The sequence below is a fragment of the Lepidochelys kempii genome, chromosome 3, assembly GCF_965140285.1.
Source record: "Lepidochelys kempii isolate rLepKem1 chromosome 3, rLepKem1.hap1, whole genome shotgun sequence".
In the NCBI taxonomy this organism is placed as follows: Eukaryota; Metazoa; Chordata; order Testudines; family Cheloniidae; genus Lepidochelys; species Lepidochelys kempii.
Window position 1 is genome coordinate 83000017 of NC_136382.1, and position 19808 is coordinate 83019824.

Below are 19808 nucleotides of genomic sequence, written 5' to 3' on the forward strand. Positions count from 1 at the left end.
TAATTGGAACAAAATACTGGGATTTACTGTTAAATTAAATGCAGCCATTTCAAATAAGCACACCTTAAGGCTATCCCTTTAGTTGTGCTCACAAAGTTTTAATTTCTTGAATGTTTAATTTCCTATGTGTATGATTCTATATCTGATTCCCCTCTTTGCTTCCTAAAATTCAGCCTAGTTCTTATTGAATTAAAGGATTTTGTTTCAGTTTATATCATTCTTGTAATTGAAGACATTAAGCTAAATGATAAAGCCCCAAACAGAAATTTCAGTGTTGAGGCATGCTTTATTTGCTAATAAAAATACATTCTGATGCTAGCGTTAAGTATTTGCAACAAAGCTTTTTTAAACACTAATTCTGATACATATGCCTAGACAGAGAGAGAGAGAGAGAGAGAGAGAGAGAGAGAGAGAGAGAGAGAAAGAGCGAGCGCTAACTTTAGAAATGGTGCTCATTAGCGGCTTTTTTTCCTCTCCTTGTGATGCATATGGGTTAATTTGTAAGATCTATAAAAACAGACTAAAAAAAAAAATCATGTTGCCATTTAGGTAACCAGATACTTAAGAAATATTGTAGCAATATGAGCTGCAGAGGAACTGAAAGGACAATGATCCTACAGTGTTACCAGATGTGTTGAGTTATTTAAGTGGGGAACAGAGAAAATGAGGGGCTTTTTTTGAAGGTATCAGATAAGCCCTATTCCCAAATCCAGGAGGATTGAGTATCGCCAATAGGTCTATGAACGTCTGTAACCAAATACCCAGCATCAGATTGTATTACAGTTTATACAAGCAACATCCCAAGATTCTTCTGATGGCTGGGACACATAATACAGATCAATCACTCACTAAAAAATGTTATGGTTTGTGAAACAGTCTGAGCTTAGAGACCTATACTGGTAATACGAAGAGGAATTTACAAAGACATTGAGTCCTACTCTAAATGTCAAAGTGATAGTATGAACTTTTAATAGTGCATCTGGCTGTGGATAAACAGATCTTTTCCTCACTCTCCTGAAACTCCACACTGAGCAGGACCAAATGAAACATTCTGTTTTGGGTTTTCTCTCCCCATCCGCCCACCAAAAACAACTCCATTAGCAAATGACAATTTTGCTGATTTAAGTGAATAAAATGATCTCCATGAAAATATTTATTTCTCTGCAAATGCCTTGGTGGGTGAAAGCATGGGTCCTCATCTCCTCTCTAATCTCTGTAAAATCAAAGGGCTGCTAGGAGGAAAAAGAATGGGCCAGTGAGGCAACAGCAGGAACAGGAAGCTTAATACTCAGTGCCCATTTCATTATAACTAGCTTGTTAAGCTCCCCCACACCCTTCTCCTCCCTATTTCTAGATATGTGCCATCTTTTTACTGAAGGGTGTTTTCCCAACTGACATAGCGCTATCCACACTGACACTGGTGCTTAGGCTGGTGTAATTTATATCATTCGGAGGTAGCCTATTCACATCCCTAAGCGACATAAGTTATACTGACATAAGTGATAGTGTTGACATAGCCTAAGACAGTTAGGAACCCTTAAATGGCCAAAATTAGAGAGAGACTTCAACTGATATTTGACTCAAAATTTAAACTTTTCAAAACACGGTTTTATATTTTGAAATATTTTCACATTTAAAATGCCAATGAAAACAACTTTTAAACAAATATTCCTCTGCAATGTTTGAAACACAAACACTGCAACATTAAAAAACTGGAAGTGAAGTTGGATTAACTGATTTTGAATGTTCAAAAACAAATGCAAAAAATAAACCAATAGCCTAGTGTGCTAAGTAGCTGAATTTTAAAATCCTTTCCCTTTTAATTATCTGAGGTGTGGTTAGTCACACAGGTAAATAAATGTGTTAGGTTATAACACACTGTTTTTAAGTTAACTGCATCCCAGATTCATCATTTTACTCACTTCCCCCAATGCCCTTTTTAAAAGCTGTCCCCTCACTTTCAGTCCAACTACACTATGAAAAAAATCATGCTCCTCACAGTGACCATCTTTCTGGCAACAGTCATTAATCCTTGGATAGCAACAGCTTGACATATATCCTCATAATATTAATAATGGAACTTACTGCAGTAAATGTACAAGGTGCAACGTCAACGTGTCACTGATAGATATTCCTCTGGGTTGCAAGATAAGCTCTATTTAGCTACTAAAATATACAAAAATAAGCTATAGCATTTAATTCTATCATGTTTCCTTAATATTTTCAAATATCTTAGGGCCTGTCTATATTAGGGATTTTTGCAACAGGGGATAAGTAACACCTGTGAAAGCCCCACTTTACACTGGTACAGTGCATCTATGCTAAGGGTTTGCACCAGCATAGCTACACTGGTGCAAACATCCCTAATGTAGACAGGTTCTTAGGCCACTACAAACTTTGGTCCACGCAAGTTACGGCCCTCATAAAACTGCTGCAATTAGTATATTGCTCATGCATGTGTATATGTGGTTTCTTGCATCGGCAATGTGAATAGTCACCAGGAATCCTTGTCTCAATGCACAGTGCAATACACGATGGGTAGGTTTCTCAGTATGCAACTCATCATAGTCCAGCGCACTGTCTTTTGGGAAATTTTGGCAATGCATTGTGAGGGAGAAACAAGTCATGCAGGAGTCACTGGGAGCAAGGCTTCAACTTCTCATCAAATCCCACAAAACCACACGGCACTTCTCGCTGTCCGTTGTCTCAGACAGAAGCATGGACACCACACAGCTCTGCACTTCTGTCATTAACATTGCAAAGGCAGGATAAACAATCCTCCAGGATTTGCAGAACAACAGGAATAACAGCAGCAATGGGGGACAGGACAATTTCGTGGAGGAGATGTTGTTGTGGAACACAGTGAAAACCAATTGAAGGATATTGGTAGGGTTCCTGGAGCAGCTGCAGACAGCGGAGTGCCTCTTCTGTGCCCAAGAAATGAGCACTGACTAGTGGGATCACATCGTGATGCAGATTGGGAACAATAAGCAATGGCTGCAGAACTTTTTGATGCGAAAGGCCACTTTCCTGGATCTTTGTGCCACACCTGCTCCAGCCCTCCACCACAGGGACACCAGAATGAGAGTTGCCCTGACAGAGGAGAAGCAAGTGGCAATAGCACTGTGAAAACTTGCAAAGCCAGACTGCTACCTGTCAGCGGGAAATCATTTGGAGTAGGAAAATCCACGGTGGGGCTGTTGTTATGCAAGTGTGCAGCGTCATTAATCATCTCCTGCTAAGCAGGACTGAGAGTCTCGGCAATGTGCAGGACACAGTGGATGGATTTGCAGCAATGGGGTTCCAAACTGCAGTGGGGCAATAGATGGCACGCCCATCCCTATTTTGGCATTAGCGCACCTGGCCATGGAATACATCAAAAGAAAGGGCTAATTTTCTATGACTACGCAAGCACTAGTGGATCACCAGAGATGCTTCACCGACATCAATGTTGGCTGGTCAGGGAAGGTGCATGACACTCCCATCTTCAAGAACACGGGACTCTTCAGAAAGCTGCAAGCAGGACATTCTTTCCCAACTGCTGGATTACTACTGGTGATGCTGAAATGCCAGCATTGATTCTGGGGGACCCAGCCTACCCTTTACTCATAAAGCCGTACACCAGCCACCTTGACAGCACCAAGTAAAGGTTCAACTACCAGCTCAGCAGGTGCAGAATGACAGCTGAATGTGCTTTTGGTAGAGTAAAGAGACCTTGGCGTTGTTTACTCACAAGACCAGACCTCAGTGAGAAAAATATCCCAAATGGCTATAGCTTCCGGTTGTGTCCTGCATAATATCTGTGAGGCAAAGGAGGAAAAGCTGCCACCACGGTGGAGGGCAGAGGTGGAGAGTCAGTCTCCTGAGTTCCAACAGCCAGACACAAAGGTTATTAGAAGAGCTCAACATGGAGCTATGCAACTGGGGGAGGCCTTGAAAGAGTACTTAGAACAGTTAGGTACAGTAATGTGGAGGGGTGTACTGTGCTCTATCTGGTCCTTACATTTTGGAACTGTTAGGAATTGTGTGGTGCTTGCCCTACATTTATAATTATTACATGTGTTTATCACTAATCCTGAGTTCTGTTGCCCTGTAAAACAAGTAGTGGGTGCTTCAGGAGTGCTATGCATTCTGCTGCATATATTGTGAAATAATAAAGATGAATTATTTACCAAAAATAGATTTTTATTGCCAACCAAAACAGGTGCAAAAATGTGCAATTAAATACAACAAGAACTTCTGAAATAAATTAACAGAACAGAACTGAACAAGGGGAAAGAACATTCATGTCCATTTCAGTTCATTTGGGCTACACATACAGCTACCATGGCTCTCACAGGTCAGGGTATGCAACACTGGTTCTCTTTATTGTCTCCCAGCATGGAATGGTAGGGCGAGGGATGTGTCCACGATGCCATGTGGAATGTTGAGGGGTATAAGGAGGTACTAAAATGGAGTTCTCCATTGACTGCAAAGAATGCCAAGCACATGATTTTTGAACCTGGAGGTCAACAAGAGTCCGTAGCATTTGTATTTGCTGCTAGAGATGCCCTATTATGTCCTGATGCATCTTCCTCTCCGACTCCTGGGCCTTTCTCCTGTCTGCTCTTTCTCTATCCATATTCTCTACAATATTCACCCTCCAGGTCCTCTGTTCACGGTCCAATGCAGCACTGGCTTGCAGGATCTCTCTGAACATATCCACCTGTGTCCTCTTCTTTCTCCTCCTTACCGTGGTCTGGCGTTCCATTGGTGTTAAGGGGGGAGCTCTCAAGACCCCTGTGATGCTGGCAGACCAGACACCAGCTCCTGCCAAGGTCCCCATGTCTCAATTGAACACTGACAGATGCATAGCTCAAATCTGTCTGGCTCATTTGAGAGTTAAGATTGATAAAATAAGTATTAGAATTATAAGAAAGCGTTTAGACTGTATTGAAAGCTTGTGAGTTGCTGCATGCATTAATCTTGTAATATCTGTGTTCCATATTGTATGCAATGGTGTTGTAGCTGTGTTAGTCCCAGATATTAGAGACACAAGGTGGTTGAGGTAATACCTTTTATTGGACCAGCTTCTGTGCCGAATAGAAGGGAATAATCACTTCCCTCAATCTGCTGGCAATGCTCCTACTAATGCAGCCCAATATGCCGTTAGCCTTCTTGGCAACAAGGGCACACTGTTGACTCATATCCAGCTTCTCGTCCACTGTAATCCCCAGATCCTTTTTTGCAGAACTGCTGCTTAGCCAGTCGGTCCCCAGCCTGTAGCAGGGCATGGGATTCTTCCATCCTAAGTGCAGGACTTTGCACTTGTCCTTGTTGAACCTCATCAGATTTCTTTTGGCCCAGTCCTCCAGTTTGTCTAGGTCATTCTGAACCCTATCCCTACCTACAGCATATCTACCTCTCCCCCCAGCTTAGTGTCATCCGCGAACTTGCTGAGGGTGCAATCCATCCCATCATCCACATCATTAATGAAGATGTTGAACAAAACCGGACCCAGAACTGATCCCTGGGGCACTCCGCTTGATACCAGCTGCCAACTAGACATCAAGCCGTTGATCACTACCCATTGAGCTCAACGATCTAGCCAGGTTTCTATCCACCTTATAGTCCATTCAGCCAATCCATACTTTTTTAACTTGCTGGCAAGAATACTGTGGGAGACTGTATCAAAAGCTTTGCTAAAGTCAAGGTACATCACATCCACCGCTTTCCCCATATCCACAGAGCCATTTATCTCATCATAGAAAGCAATCAGGTTGGCAAGGCATGACTTACCCTTGGTGAATCCATGTTGACTGTTCCTGAACACCTTTCTCTCTTCCAAATGCTTCAAAATGGATTCCTTGAGGACCTGCTCCATGATTTTTCCAGGGACTGAGGTGAGGCTGACTAGTCTGTAGTTCCTGGATTCTCCTCCTCCGCTTTTTAAAAGATGGGCACTATATTTAACTTTTTCCAATCATCCAGGACCTCCCCCAGTTGCTACAAGTTTTCAAAGATAATGGCCAATGGCTCAGAAATCACATCAGCCAACTCTCTCAGAACCCTTGTATGCATTAGATCCAGCCCCATGGACTCCTGCATGTCCAGCTTTTCTAAATAGTCCTTAACCTGTTCCTTCACCACGGAGGGCTTCTCACCTCCATACTATGCTCTCATACTCCTCCCCAAACATTTTGGCCTGAGGGCCACATCAGGGTGCGAAACTGTATGGAGGGCCAGGGAGGGAAGGCTGTGCCTCCCCAAACAGCCTAGCCCCTGTCCCTTATCTGCCCCCTCCCACTTCCTGCCCCCTGACTGCCCCCCTCGGAACCCTCCACCCATCCAACCTTCCCTGCTCCTTGTCCCCTAACCGCTCCCTCCCGGGACCCCTCCCCTAACCGTCCCCCCCCAGGACACCACCCCATCTAACCTCCCCACTCCCACCCTCCCCAAACCTCTGCCCCATCCAACCACCCACTGCTCCCTGTCCCCTGACTGCCCCCCGGGACCCTCTGCCCCTTATTAAAACTCCCCGGCCCTGGCCCCCTTACCATGCTGCTCAAAGCAGCATGTCTGGCAGCTGCACCGCCTGTCCAGAGCTAAACACGCTGCCTTTCAGAGAGCTGCCCGCGCAGCGGCATAACTGCAGGGGAAGGGGACAGTGGGGGAGGGGTCGGGGACTAGTGTCCCCAGCCAGGAGTTCAGGGGCGGGGCAGGACGGTCCCATGGGCCAGATGTGGCCCGTAGTTTGCCCACCTCTGATGTAGTGTCTACCTTTGCACTGAGTTGACCACCGCAGGTCAAGTGTGGTTCAATATCATTTGAGGAAGCGGTGTTACTGAGTCTCCATAACGGGGCACTTATGTTGGCGGGAGACAACTTTGAGGGTAGACATGCACAACTTACGTCGACCTAACTTTGTAATGTAGGTCAGGCCATAGTCGTTTTCCTCAGTAATGAGCAAATTCAGGACTACAGACTCCCCCAACCCCCACCTCACATGGCTCCCAAAGCAATGAAAACTAATGTACTAACATATTTACAGATCTCATATAGCAGACCCTTGCAATGGACCACTCAACCAGCTAATGATGACTGGGACTATGGTTAGCAATCATGAAGTAGTACTTGACTGCTTCAGCCTGATCCTTTTGGAAGGGATAACTATATTTCAGTGCTCATCTTACCGAGATACAAAGTGGCGAACAAAAAAGTACCATGATTACAGGACCCCAAGCTACACAGCTGCAGGAAACTCAAACAGTGCAAAAGGAAGAGGAAACACTCACAAAAATACTCCCCACCCCACCATTTGCATCTGTTACATTCACATGAAACTAGGCTATGATGTCCACAAATTGATTTGTGGATTATATCAGTCAAAGCTGGTCAGCCCTGAGTTGACACAGATGATATCTCTAAGTGGTGTTAACTATTCTGTGTAGACTGTGCCTGTATCAATAAATATGATTCAGGAGTAAGGTCATTTAGCATCTGACAGATGGAATTGACTAAACAGAACTGCAGATGTTTGTTAAACTAGAAAATCAACAGCCTACTCTAATGTATCATGAGTAGCAGTGATCAGATCCCTGACTAAAAATGAAATGCTGATAAATCACAAAACACAAATATTAAATATCAGCTGAAGTCAATCAATTAATGCCCCAGCCTCCTTGTAAATCAGGTAGATGCCAAATGTGTCAAATCTTATTAAAAAAATTAATGTTTTCTAAACATTTACTGTAATTTTTTCCTCGCTCTACACCACAGTATATCATTACATCTGAAGCCACTCCCAATTTCTAGTCCCCTTCCCTAAAAATTTGACCCCAGCGAAGGTTATTTTTAAGACTAGTTTTACTACAACGCATGAAGACAGGATATGCACTCTATTTACACATCTTAATCTTTCCTAGTAGTATTAGCAGCTGTTTCAGAAGGACCACAGCTGACTGTGCACACATACATCGGCAGTACTGACAGTATTAATCACACACAGATTTATTAGTTTTTTTCTGCAATACAAAAAAGCAGGGCTACAATGCAGTAGGCAAAGGTAAAATACTCCCTAGGGATGATTAAGTTTCAGTGTACATACTAGGTGGGAGGGAAATAGGCTCCCTTATATGAATAGCCAGGTCCTTGGGGGGGCGGGGAGGGGAACAGCGCAGGGGAAGAGCAAAGCCATCCAGGCAGAAATCTTTTTTTTTTTTTTTAAGGATTCATTTGCGCTGTAATTCATTTTAAATTGCAAAAAATCTAATTTAACTTTTCTCCATTTATGCAATGTTTACTTTTTACATTTCATTCAGGTTCAACAGAAAACTTGGACCTAACTTGTTTATGATCAGTTCTAATTCTAGTTCTCATGCACAATGCTGTAGTGTTTGAGATTACAATATTCTACGGTAATGTTTCAATAGAAACAGAACAGGTTCTCTCTACTACTGAAAGCAAGCTCGCTGTGCCCTCTATAGCTATGGTTGCTTAAGGATTTTCCTTTTTAAAGAATTCTTTTTCAAAGTTGCTCAAATTTTTTAAATTTTCACCTTTCTGGATGAACTTTCCAGGTGTTCCACTACTTTAGACAGTGAAATTGTTTTGGGAAAATTGTTCTTTGAGCAAAAAAAGAATAAAACTCCTACCCTTACTCTACCCCCACGTACATATTTTTTCCATTATATTAAAAAAATTGAGACTTTTTGAAACAAGTCTAGTTCCTCAGCAGTTCAAGGCAGAAAGAGGGGATTTGGCATGCACATATTCCTTAGTGAGGCAAATTGCCTTTTGACATCTATCATTCTGGGATGTACTAACAGGAGTGTCATATGTAAGATGGGAGGTAATTGTTCCGCTCTACTCAGTCCCAGTGAGGCCTCAGCTGGAGCACTGGATCCAATTCTGGGCAACATACTTTAGGAAAGTTGATAAACTGTAGAATGTCCAGAGCAGAGCAAACTGTTTAGAAAACCTGACCTATGAGGCAGGTTAAAAAACTGGACATGTTTAGTCTTGAGAAAAAGAAGATTGAGGGGTGATCCAATAACAGTCTCAAATATGTTCAAGGGTTCATATAAAGAGGTCAAGAAGTAATAGGATTAATCTGCAAAAAGGGAGATTTAGGTTGGATATTAGGAAAATCTTTCTAATGATATGAACAGTTAAGCACTGGAATAGGCTTGCAAGAGAGGTTGTGGAATCCCCATCACTGGAGGTTTTTAAGAACAGGTTAGACAAAAAAACTGTCAGGACTAGTCTGGGTGTACTTGGCTCTCCCTCACCATGGGGACCGGGTTACCTCTCAAGGTCCCTTCCAGCCCTGAATTTATTCTATCCTGGTGAAGTTACATTTTGATTCTATGGTTATGTTTTAAAAATTGTAATTCATGCATGTGCAGTTGTTATGTAGTTCCAAAACTGTTCTGATAATGGTTCCTCATGGTTATAAAGAGAAAGTGATGTATTGAACATGCAGATTGTGAAATTTGGTTTGTGCTAGACAATGTGGCAATACCTGCTTTATGTAGGTATTGAATGAGGCAGGGCTTCACAGGATTCCATGCCTCATTTCAGTAAGGTGCACAGATGAAACCCTGTCTCACTGAGTGCTCATCTCATGTTGGATAAACCATTTCAGTTCCACATTAAGGACATTTTTTATTCTAACGTCTTTCCTCTTTAAAAAACCCCACACTTTCTACAAAGAGCTTACTTTTGTCATAAGGAAAGTCCTTAAGCTTCATTTGAACATCCATTTGAAGGTCTAATGAAAACATCCATACTCTGGCAAGGACCAACACACCAGGTAGCTGTTCTTGTTAGAGTATTATCAATCTCAAGGGCACCCATCTTTTATACGTCTCAGACCCTCAGAAGTCAAATTTTCTGAACTAGTCTTTTCTCTCTCTGGAGAGAAAAAAAACCCAACTTATGGGCCTTTCTTCCACAACCTTAATTTATATTTGACAATGAAGGCTGCGTAGCTACCAGAGAAGGCTGCAAACATTACTGACTAGTAAAACCTACTTCCAGAGACATCTTTGTCTCAGAGGCATGGAGCTCTTCACCATTACTCCAGCCATTCTTGTTTCAGCCACCAAAATGTTGTGGAAAGGGTAGTAAGAACTATGTCATCACCACCAAACTATACATGAATTCTGCCACACTTTCAGCTGATCCAGAGTAGGGTGGATGGGCACTGCTACCTCAGCTTCAGAGGCAACCATTCACCAGGTGATGTGTCTGTCTTCAGGCTCCTGGATGATCTTTACTTATACTCCCAAAGTGGTATGAAAGTTGGTTCCTCTGAATTAAAGTCTTGATTCTTCTTCACTGATGCTGATATAGGTGGTCTCTGAAGAGTCCTCCTTTCTCTTGTATGTACAGATATCACTCTTAAATAATCATCTTCCAGACCATCCCTCTCATTCAAGTTAAAGATGGCAGGTTGCTGTACCAGTACCAAGGACAGAAGGATCACAGTGGCCTGACCATGCATCGGGACTAGATACATCAAGGCCACAAGTGTGGGTTATGTTGATGGAAGCAGCACCAGAGACCAGCAGTGAGGAATTAAAGTACAGAATGTGTGCCTTGAGTAGGCACTTCCACTGTTCCGAGGGCTCCAAGGACTGCTGCCACCAGGACCTGGCACTGCTGTGCTTTTTATGTGACTGAGATTTGGTTGAAAGATGGCTGCTCAGTTCATGAGGACTGCAGGAAATATTGAAGATCTTGTCTATGTCCAGGCACATGGTCTCAACTGGTTGCTTCAGGATAGAGGACAGATTCAGATGCAAGTTAAAGGAACAAGCAGGACTTTCAATGAGAAAATTCAGAGCAGCTATTCAACTATTAGACTTATTACAGACCACTAGAACAGTGAAAAGATACTTGTATTCTAGTAACAATACATCAAATCTTGCAGGATATCTCCTGCAAGGATATCAAGAGATTAATTTGCTAGATGATCAGACACCGCTGATGTAGTTTCAGTGCCCAGGACTTTCTACTTGCTGGCTTTCAACCAAAGCATTAGAGCCTTCAGGATGACTTTGCAGAGTAATTGTAGGAAGGAGTGCTTCCATCTTGAACCCAAGAATTCAGAGTGACATCTATGACAAATTTCATAGTGGTCTCACTCATGATCTTTCCACACTCCACAGCAGAGCCATTCTGCTTCAAGGCACCAGATATAGCAGCCATACTTGTCCACAGGGACACGATACAACAGCTTTTGTATTATTTGAAGCCATTGGCTAATTCTTCATAGAAAAGCATGAGGAGAGAAAAAGAGACCAAAATTTAAACTCGATTTTCACCAGTTTCATGGACGAGAACCAAGGAAAACTGACATCTTCCAATGCAGTGGGAGCTACACTATCACACTATTACTTCTGAGCCTACTACGAAGTTTCTTACATTTTAACATGAAATACAGGAATTCAAAAAAGCAGAGGCAGAACGGGATACCCTGAGATTAAAGAGCAGATTTACATGTAGACTGAGCTGAGGCTCCAAGGGAGAGCCAACAAGTTACATAGCTGGACTGTTCTTCATGGCAACCCAAAGGAGCTCTATCACTGACCAATCAGACAGGAGACTGCCTCTAATAATTCAACTTTTGCACTTCAACTTGATAATAGCCCTAGAGGCTAGTTCTCATTGAGGATGTGTTACAAGTGCACAAAAATAGTAGAAAATATTGGTTAATCACCATCATGTTTTCCCAAAGAAAAATGGATTGTCTAATTATACTTGGGATTTCCTCAAACATTGTTCTTAGGGCAGTGAGTTCACATAAGAAACTTTCTATACAAAAGAGATTTTTTTCATACAGCAAATGTTTAGGGCTCTATTCTGCCTAGCCCTTACATATTGTATGGGGTGGGGTGGGAGGGTGAATATAAAGAAACACCTGCCTCCTCCTTGCTCCTTTCATGTAAAGGCAGGTCAGAATTTCAGTCCCTGTACTTATGGGAAACCAGGGACTGCTTCCTAGATACTCCCCCAAGGCCAAGGAAGTGTGGAGAGTAGGTACAACTATGGTTTTGCCTCACGTATGTGACAGCCGGCAAACCAGAGCACCGATGCAGTGGTGACAAGGAGGATACTGCATCTCTTAAGCATGCTCACCCAATGCACAAGGTAGCTTCAGGAGGCATTCTGGATTCTCCAATGCCTTTAGTTCCAGCATGTTTCTGCATTGCCCCCAATATGCAGCTATTCCCAAATTGCATGATCTAGACCAGGGGTTCTCAAACTGGGGGTCGGGACCCCTCAGGGGATCATAAGGTTATTACATGAGGGGGAGGGGGTCGCAAGCTGTCAACCTCCACCCCAAGCCCCGCTTGCCTCCAGCATTTATAATGGTGTTAAATATACTAAAAAGTGTGTTTAATTTATTGGGGGGGAGGGTGTCGCACTCAGAGTCTTGCTGTGTGAAAGAGGTCACCAGTAAAAAAAAGTTTGAGACCCACTGATCTAGACCTAAATAAGGAGGAGAGTCTTATTATAGAAAGTAATCTTCACTAAGCAAAGTATCACTAACCTCAAAATATATTAAACAACTTTAGGAGACTAATACACTGAAAATTCCCAAATGAACACCATTCCTACAGCAGTGCTTTGTCTACAGTATCTTATGCCTAACTACAGAGGCACAAACTATGCACAAAACTATGCACATACAGACCAAAAAAAAAAAAAAATTACTCAAACCCAAACCACATAAATACAACTAGACATAAATGTGATTATCTGAACTCCTATTGCCAGAAAATCAGAAGTGTCCTTTAAATTTACAATTCTGTTTTTCAAAAATTCTAATTTTCCAAATTTCAGGTCCATATCCTGAGCCATTCAGGTAACCGGATTTTGCTTGTACTTATTTTTAACAATACTGTCAGTTATAAATAATTAAATTAAAATTGAAAACATATAAAATGTATACATAAAAAAAATCTCATGCTAAAACGTTATCTAGCAAGCTTTTGCCAACAATGATTATTTAGGGCTGAATAATTTGGAAATAAAGGCAAATGATGAAACTGCTGATGAACTCAGCTATATTAACACTGGGGGGTGCCACTATACTGTACTAATTAGAGATTTACCACTATAATATTACAATCTTATCTACTTTTCATGAGAATAGTCACCTCTGGTGATATCAGAAAGCTAAACAAGGATGCTTTAAAAATAGGGCAGATTAAAAAATACTGACTTCCAGCAGATAAACTCTTCTCCCCCTTCACATATATTAAAAAAAATTGTGTAAAATACTTAAATGCTTTTATAAAAGTATTTTATAAAGTATCTGTTTCACCCCCTTAAACTGTTTCATCTCACCATTTCAACAGAGTTTCTTTTCTCAGTGGAGAAAAATATATTATTATTAAACTCAATCTTTGATCATACTGGGTGGGAAAAAAATTCTTTTGTGAAATCAATCTGACACAAAAAAATCATTTGTGTATCCTGCGATACTGTAGTTATCCCAAAAACAAGTATTCCAAACCCATCAAATTCAGAGTTAAGGAAGTTAAATTTTAAAATAAATATGAACGTGTCAAGGTATGGAAATATACAGGGTAACCCAAATAGCCTTAATTCTACTCCATAGTAACACCACACAATAACTATGACAACTATTATTATGGCATAATAGCATTTGTAGTCCCAGATTTGATTAAACTGATTTTAAAGACATTCGTGTTTTTTCTTCTTTCTTTGTGGTGTCATTACAGAGCACAGGTAAGGTTGTTTGTATTCTGTAACTATACTTTTCCATACCTTAACATTTTTGCATGCCTTTTAAATTTAACTTAACTGTGGATTTCCTGCATTTGTAGTGCTTGGTTTTGAGATAATTATAATAATTTTACTCTTAAATTACTGATATGTATAAATATAGGAATTTCTATACTGTATCAAACCCATTATCCACTATCCTGCCTCCAACGGTATCAGCACTCTGAAGCAAGGTGCAATAATCCTACAGAAGGCAGATGTAGTATAATTTGTCACAATAAAGGTCTTATCCTACTCCCTAATAGAGATTGGTTTAAGCCTGCAAGCATGAGGTTTTTATCCCTTCCAAATCTTTGTTTGCATCAACTGTTATAACTTTATCACTCTGGATATTTTTGTTACCCATATTAACATCCAGTCTCGCTCTGATTCTTGTAAGCAATTGGCCTCAATAACATCCTGTAGCAGGGAGCTCCACAGTCTATTTGTGAATTAAGTGAAAAGTATTTCCTTTCATCAGTTTAGAATTTTCTACCTTTCAGTTTGTCCCCTTGTTCTTGTGTTGTGAGGTGATCTACCTTTTCTATAATATCATTATTTTATATATTTGTCTTCTCTTATTTGCCTCTTTTTAGAGGTAATTTCAATCTTTTCCATCTCTCTTTGTATGAATTTTTTCATGCTTCTAATTCTTTTCATTGCCTTTCCCTGCACCCCCTCTACTTCTGCAATATCCTTTTCAAGATAAGATGACTAATACTGCACATAGTATTAGAGATGAAATTGAATCACTGGTGTATATAAAGACACTATAATATTTTGCATATTATTTTATATTTTCCATGCCATTCCTTATGCATCCTAACATCTTGTTTGACTTTGGACTGCATCTGCACATTCAGCAGAGGCCTTCACTGAGCTGTGTACAATGATGCCCAGGTCCTTTTCTTGAACTGATACTGTTAATTTAGAATATATTCAATCTTAAGCCAAGTTTAATGTAGTTTTTATCTCAGAATTTCCTTGTGTTTTTTTTTAATTTAAAATTTTATACACAAACAAGAAACCCTAAGAAAATGTTACCATACTACATATTTTCGAACCATTAGAAATATTGTATCACTCTACATTTGTTTTTGTATTATTTTAACTTTTATGACCAGAACCACCAGTAACAGGCTCCTTTAACTCAGCTTCTGACTGTCACATTACTCTGCACCTCCCTGGCCCCCGAGGGGGTGACTGCCTATGGCAGTCCTGTAGCCGCACTCACACTGAGGTGGCAGGAGAGGGCAGCCATTTGAGAGAGGGAAATACTTCACGGAATTCTCTGCAGAAGAAAATTTTTGAACCTCTCCTGAAGAAGAAATGTTCAGTTATGAATAGTAAAAAGAAAAAATGAACACTGATCCTCATTTTTTTTCTTCAAATGCAGCCAATAATCAGTGAGTTTTACCAATATGCGAGGTTTACGGGTTTTGTGTTATTTTTTTATGAAGATCATTCAGGAAACAGGTGGTCTGACCAAGGGTGCTAAAGTTCCTAAAGCACAGATTTTAAAATTATTTTCAAGTCAAAACTAATTAACTTATTTACTTGTAAATTCTCAAAAATTAATTCTGTACTCAAAAAACAAGTGCTTTAATTTTGGGGAGAAAGCACTGTATTATTCATATGTAACAAAGTACTTGAATTCCTGCGTTAAGTATAAAACTCAACACAACCTTGACTATAGACCCATGGCTGATGTTTACATAATATTAAGACATAGATAAACAGTTTCTTTAATGAATCACAATGTACATTAGTTTCTGTGCAAAGGAAAGATTTACATGAATAAACTGGTAACATTTACGCAAACACAAGGACTATTTTGGAAACAACATATTTATGCCTTCAGGAATACATAAAGTTAACATAAGGAAATGCAACAACTATATAAGTAGTACATCTGTGCCACTGTTTATTTATAAACAACTAATGCTTAATATAACAATGATCTATAATGTGGTCTTGTGGTAGAGCTCTGCACTGACAGGCAGGAATCCTCAGTTCAAATTCCTAGAATTTCACATAGCAGATTGTGGGAAGTGCTTCAAAGTACAGTCCAGTCATCCATACAAGGGGTCATGAAATTAAAGTGGAGAAAAACTGGAGGGGATCATCCTTAAAGTCCTCAGTCAACAGGATGCTAGAGAACAATGCTATAACATGTAGTCCAAGTGGCCCATTGACTAAAACCAACTACTGACATATGACTGATGTTTACAGATTATTTTAGCATATTATTTGTGCCTTATAATATGTACAATATAATTCTACACCTGAGCAGTTTACATTACATTTATAAGCATCAATCTGTCCTCTCACAGATTTGTGCATCAGTGCCTTGAGATGACTGGAATGTCAGACCTGGTCATGTGTATATCTTCATTGCACCCTCTATCAATTTTACCTCAGTTGGAGTTAAAACCTAGGTTTATTTAGGGTTAAATTTTCCTTTGATTTGCAATTTGAGTTTCTATTAATGTACTAATCCATAGCCCGTCTAACAATCCATAAAGTACCATTCACAGTTAGTCAGTTTTTTTGTTTTTTAAACACAAGAGGTACCACATGCTGACATTAAACATAATAGGACAACTGACATCAGAGATCAGAGTCCATCTCCCAACAGTTGCAGGATATACTCCTATGACAAAAAGCATATCCGATGTTAAAGGCCAAGAGAAGCCACGCCTTACATGGAGTACATATATTTTTAAATCCCAGAAAGTGATACGAGTTAAATGAGACCCAACAATGCCTGAATTCAAGTACTGTAAATATGCTGTGGTCTGATCAGATTCACATGCAGTTCTATACAATGGTAAAGATGTAATAAAATATTTATCGTGTTAATCTCAAATCACTTTTATTAGATGAAACAACTGAGAATTATGCCTTAATGACAAAAATAATGAAGTTATGACTGTCCTGTAGCATTTTATTTTAATCATTACAGTCTATATCAATTATGAAAAAGTATAGAAAAAAATAACCGAAATATAGCCTGAGAGTAACCTGCACTTCTTCATCGGAATATAGAAAATTATAATGCTTCCTTCCATTTCTCAATACTTTTCAACTTATTCTGTATGTTTGCATGCTCGAACAACAAGAATTTAGATGACCCTGGCTTGGCCCCATCATTGTGATGGACAATGATGTTTTACATTAACCCAGCACAGTACAATCTATCTTGGAGGAGGTCATGCAATTTATGGCTTCACAGCTGGCATTTCAAGATATCTTTAGTTCAAGGTTCTTGTACCCTGAAGTGGTAAAAAAGATTTAAATGACTCTTCTGCATCACAACACATGAAAACGTGTGAATGAGAAGCACGAGCATTAGTTAAAAATAACATTTCAAGGACTTCCCTCCTTTAGTCCTGAATCTTGTTAACATCACAACAGTGATATGCTACAACAGTAGCAAGAGGGGGGAAATTACTACAGGATTAACAACAATTCCTATACCTAATGTTATTTAAAAATCAAAGTGTTACCTAAGGCAATTACCTTACAGCCTTTTAATATCTACAGGCAAAAGCCTAAGGGAAAATAATTGACTTTGCTAATTTTACCCTTGGCAATTATAAAATAGCTCTGCATTTCATTATGACTGCAGAAATTTACATCTAATTGTAAGCCCCAAGAGAAGTACAGAGATAAATGCATCATACAGAAGCACAGACAAGAATCTAACAGCACAATACAATTAATTCAGTAGTAATGGCTTAAATTAAACTAACAGGCTTAAGTTTAAATTACAATGCATACAACAGTTTTAATTACTGAAACAGATATACATGCCTAGATAGAGGTTGTAGTCTTATCATGGTCAGTATTGTTTACAATATATTCCATGTTTCTTTTTCTATAAGCCAATTTACTTAGCTACTAACTGCCACAAACAACAATACCATCACTTTTACTTTTTCTTGCAAAGAACTAAGGCTGTCAAGCGATTAAAAAAATTAATTGTGATTAATTGCACGATTAATCGCACTGTTAAACAATCGAATACCATTTATTTAAATAGTTTTGGATATTTTCTACATTTTCAAATATATTGATTTCAATTACAACACAGAATACATAGTGTACAGTGCTCACTTTATATTTATTTTTATTACAAATATTTGCACTGTAAAAAAATAGAATTTTTCAGTTCACTAAGTACAGTAGTGCAATATCTTTATCATGAAAGTTGAACTTAAAAATGTCAAATTAGGTACAAAATATAACTTCACTCAAAAATAAAACAACGTAAAACTTTAGAGCCTACAAGTCCTCTCAGTCCTACTTCTTGTTCAGCCAATCATTCAAACAAGTTCGTATACATTTGCAGGAGACAATGCTGCCCGCTTCTTGTTTGTGATGTCACCTGAAAGTAAGAACAGGCATTCGCATGGCACTGTTGTAGCTCACGTCACAAGATATTTATGTGCCAGATGTGCTAAAGATTCATCTGTCCCTTCATGCTTCAACCACCATTCTAGAGGACATGCATCCATGCAGATGACGGGTTCTGCTCGATAACGATCCAAAGCGGTGCAGACCAACGCATGTTCATTTTCATTATCCAAGTCAGATGCCACCAACAGAAGGTTGATTTTCCTTTTTGGTGCTTCAGGTTCTGTAGTTTCCGCATTGGAGTGTTGCTCTTTTAAGACTTCTGAAAGCATGCTCCCCACCTAGTCCCTCTCAGATTTTGGAAGGCACTTCAGATTCTTAAACCTTGGGTTGAGTGCTGTAGCTAATCTTTAGAAATCTCACATTGGTATCTTTTGTGTTTTGTGAAATCTGCAGTGAAAGTGTTCTTAAAACAAACAATATGTTCTGAGTCATCATCCGAGACTGCTGTAACATGAAATATATGGCAGAATGCAGGTAAAACAGAGCAGAAGACACACAGTTCTCCCCCACGGAGTTCAGTAAGAAACACTGGAATAGTGGCCAAAGCACGAAGGGCCATACGAATGTTTAGCATATCTGGCATGTAAATACCTTGCAATGCCGGCTACAAAAGTCCCATGCAAACGGCTGTTCTCCCTTTCAGGTGACATTGTAAATAAGAATTGGGCAGCATGATGTCCCGTAAATGTAAACGGATTTGTTTTTCTGAGTGATTGGCTGAAGAAAAAGTAGGACTGAGTGGACTTGTGGGCTCTAAAGTTTTACACTGTTTTGTTTTGAGTGCAGTTATGTAACAAAAATCTACATTTGGAAGTTGCACTTTCATAATAAAGAGATTGCACTACAGTACTTGTGTGAGGTGAATTGAAAAATACTATTTCTTTTGTTTATCATTTTTACAGTGCAAATATTTGTAATAAAAAATAATATAAAGTGAGCACTGTACACTTTGTATTCTGTGTTGTAATTGAAATCAATATGTTTGAAAATGTAGAAAAACATCCAAAAATATTTAATACATTTTAATTGGTATTCTACTGTTTAACAGTGTGATTAAAAGTGCGATTAATCGCAATTAACTTTTTAATTACGATTAATTTTTTTGAGTTAATCGCATGAGTTAACTGAGATTAATTGACAGCCCTGCAAAGAACACAAAACATTATGAAGAAAAAAGTCATGGCTATTTCACACTCCTAAAAAATAGTTGCACAGAACTGAAAATTAACCCCTTTCAAAAGAATAAATGCGGTATGTTTAAGTCATGGCACATGTCAAGATATTTCTATAGCTTGTCTTAAAATTTTCTAACTTTTCCAGTAGGGATAGAAGAATGAGAGAATAATTTAGTAAATCAATCAATCAATTTCCATGGTGGTATCCTACTTATAGCATGTAGAAGCTATGACACTATTTAGATGTCAGATAAATGAAAAAAGTGTTAAAATGTTTTGGCAGAATTTTCAGATGTGCAGTATAAGGATTGCTTGAAAAATAAAGCATCTCTTTGGTATTTGTGCTTCAATTTACAGTAGGTTTGATTCCTGGCAAATCTTAAGGGACTATACTTTATTGCTGGTATGCGTAATGATTTATTATTTTCTCAA

General features: G+C 39.5%; 1 protein-coding gene across 1 annotated transcript in view; it reads right to left on the minus strand.

Annotated features, from left to right (window-relative positions):
• Positions 1 to 19808, minus strand: part of PDSS2 (decaprenyl diphosphate synthase subunit 2) — a 195629-nt gene that overhangs the window by 41970 nt on the left and 133851 nt on the right. The gene's annotated exons all lie outside the window — the stretch shown is intronic.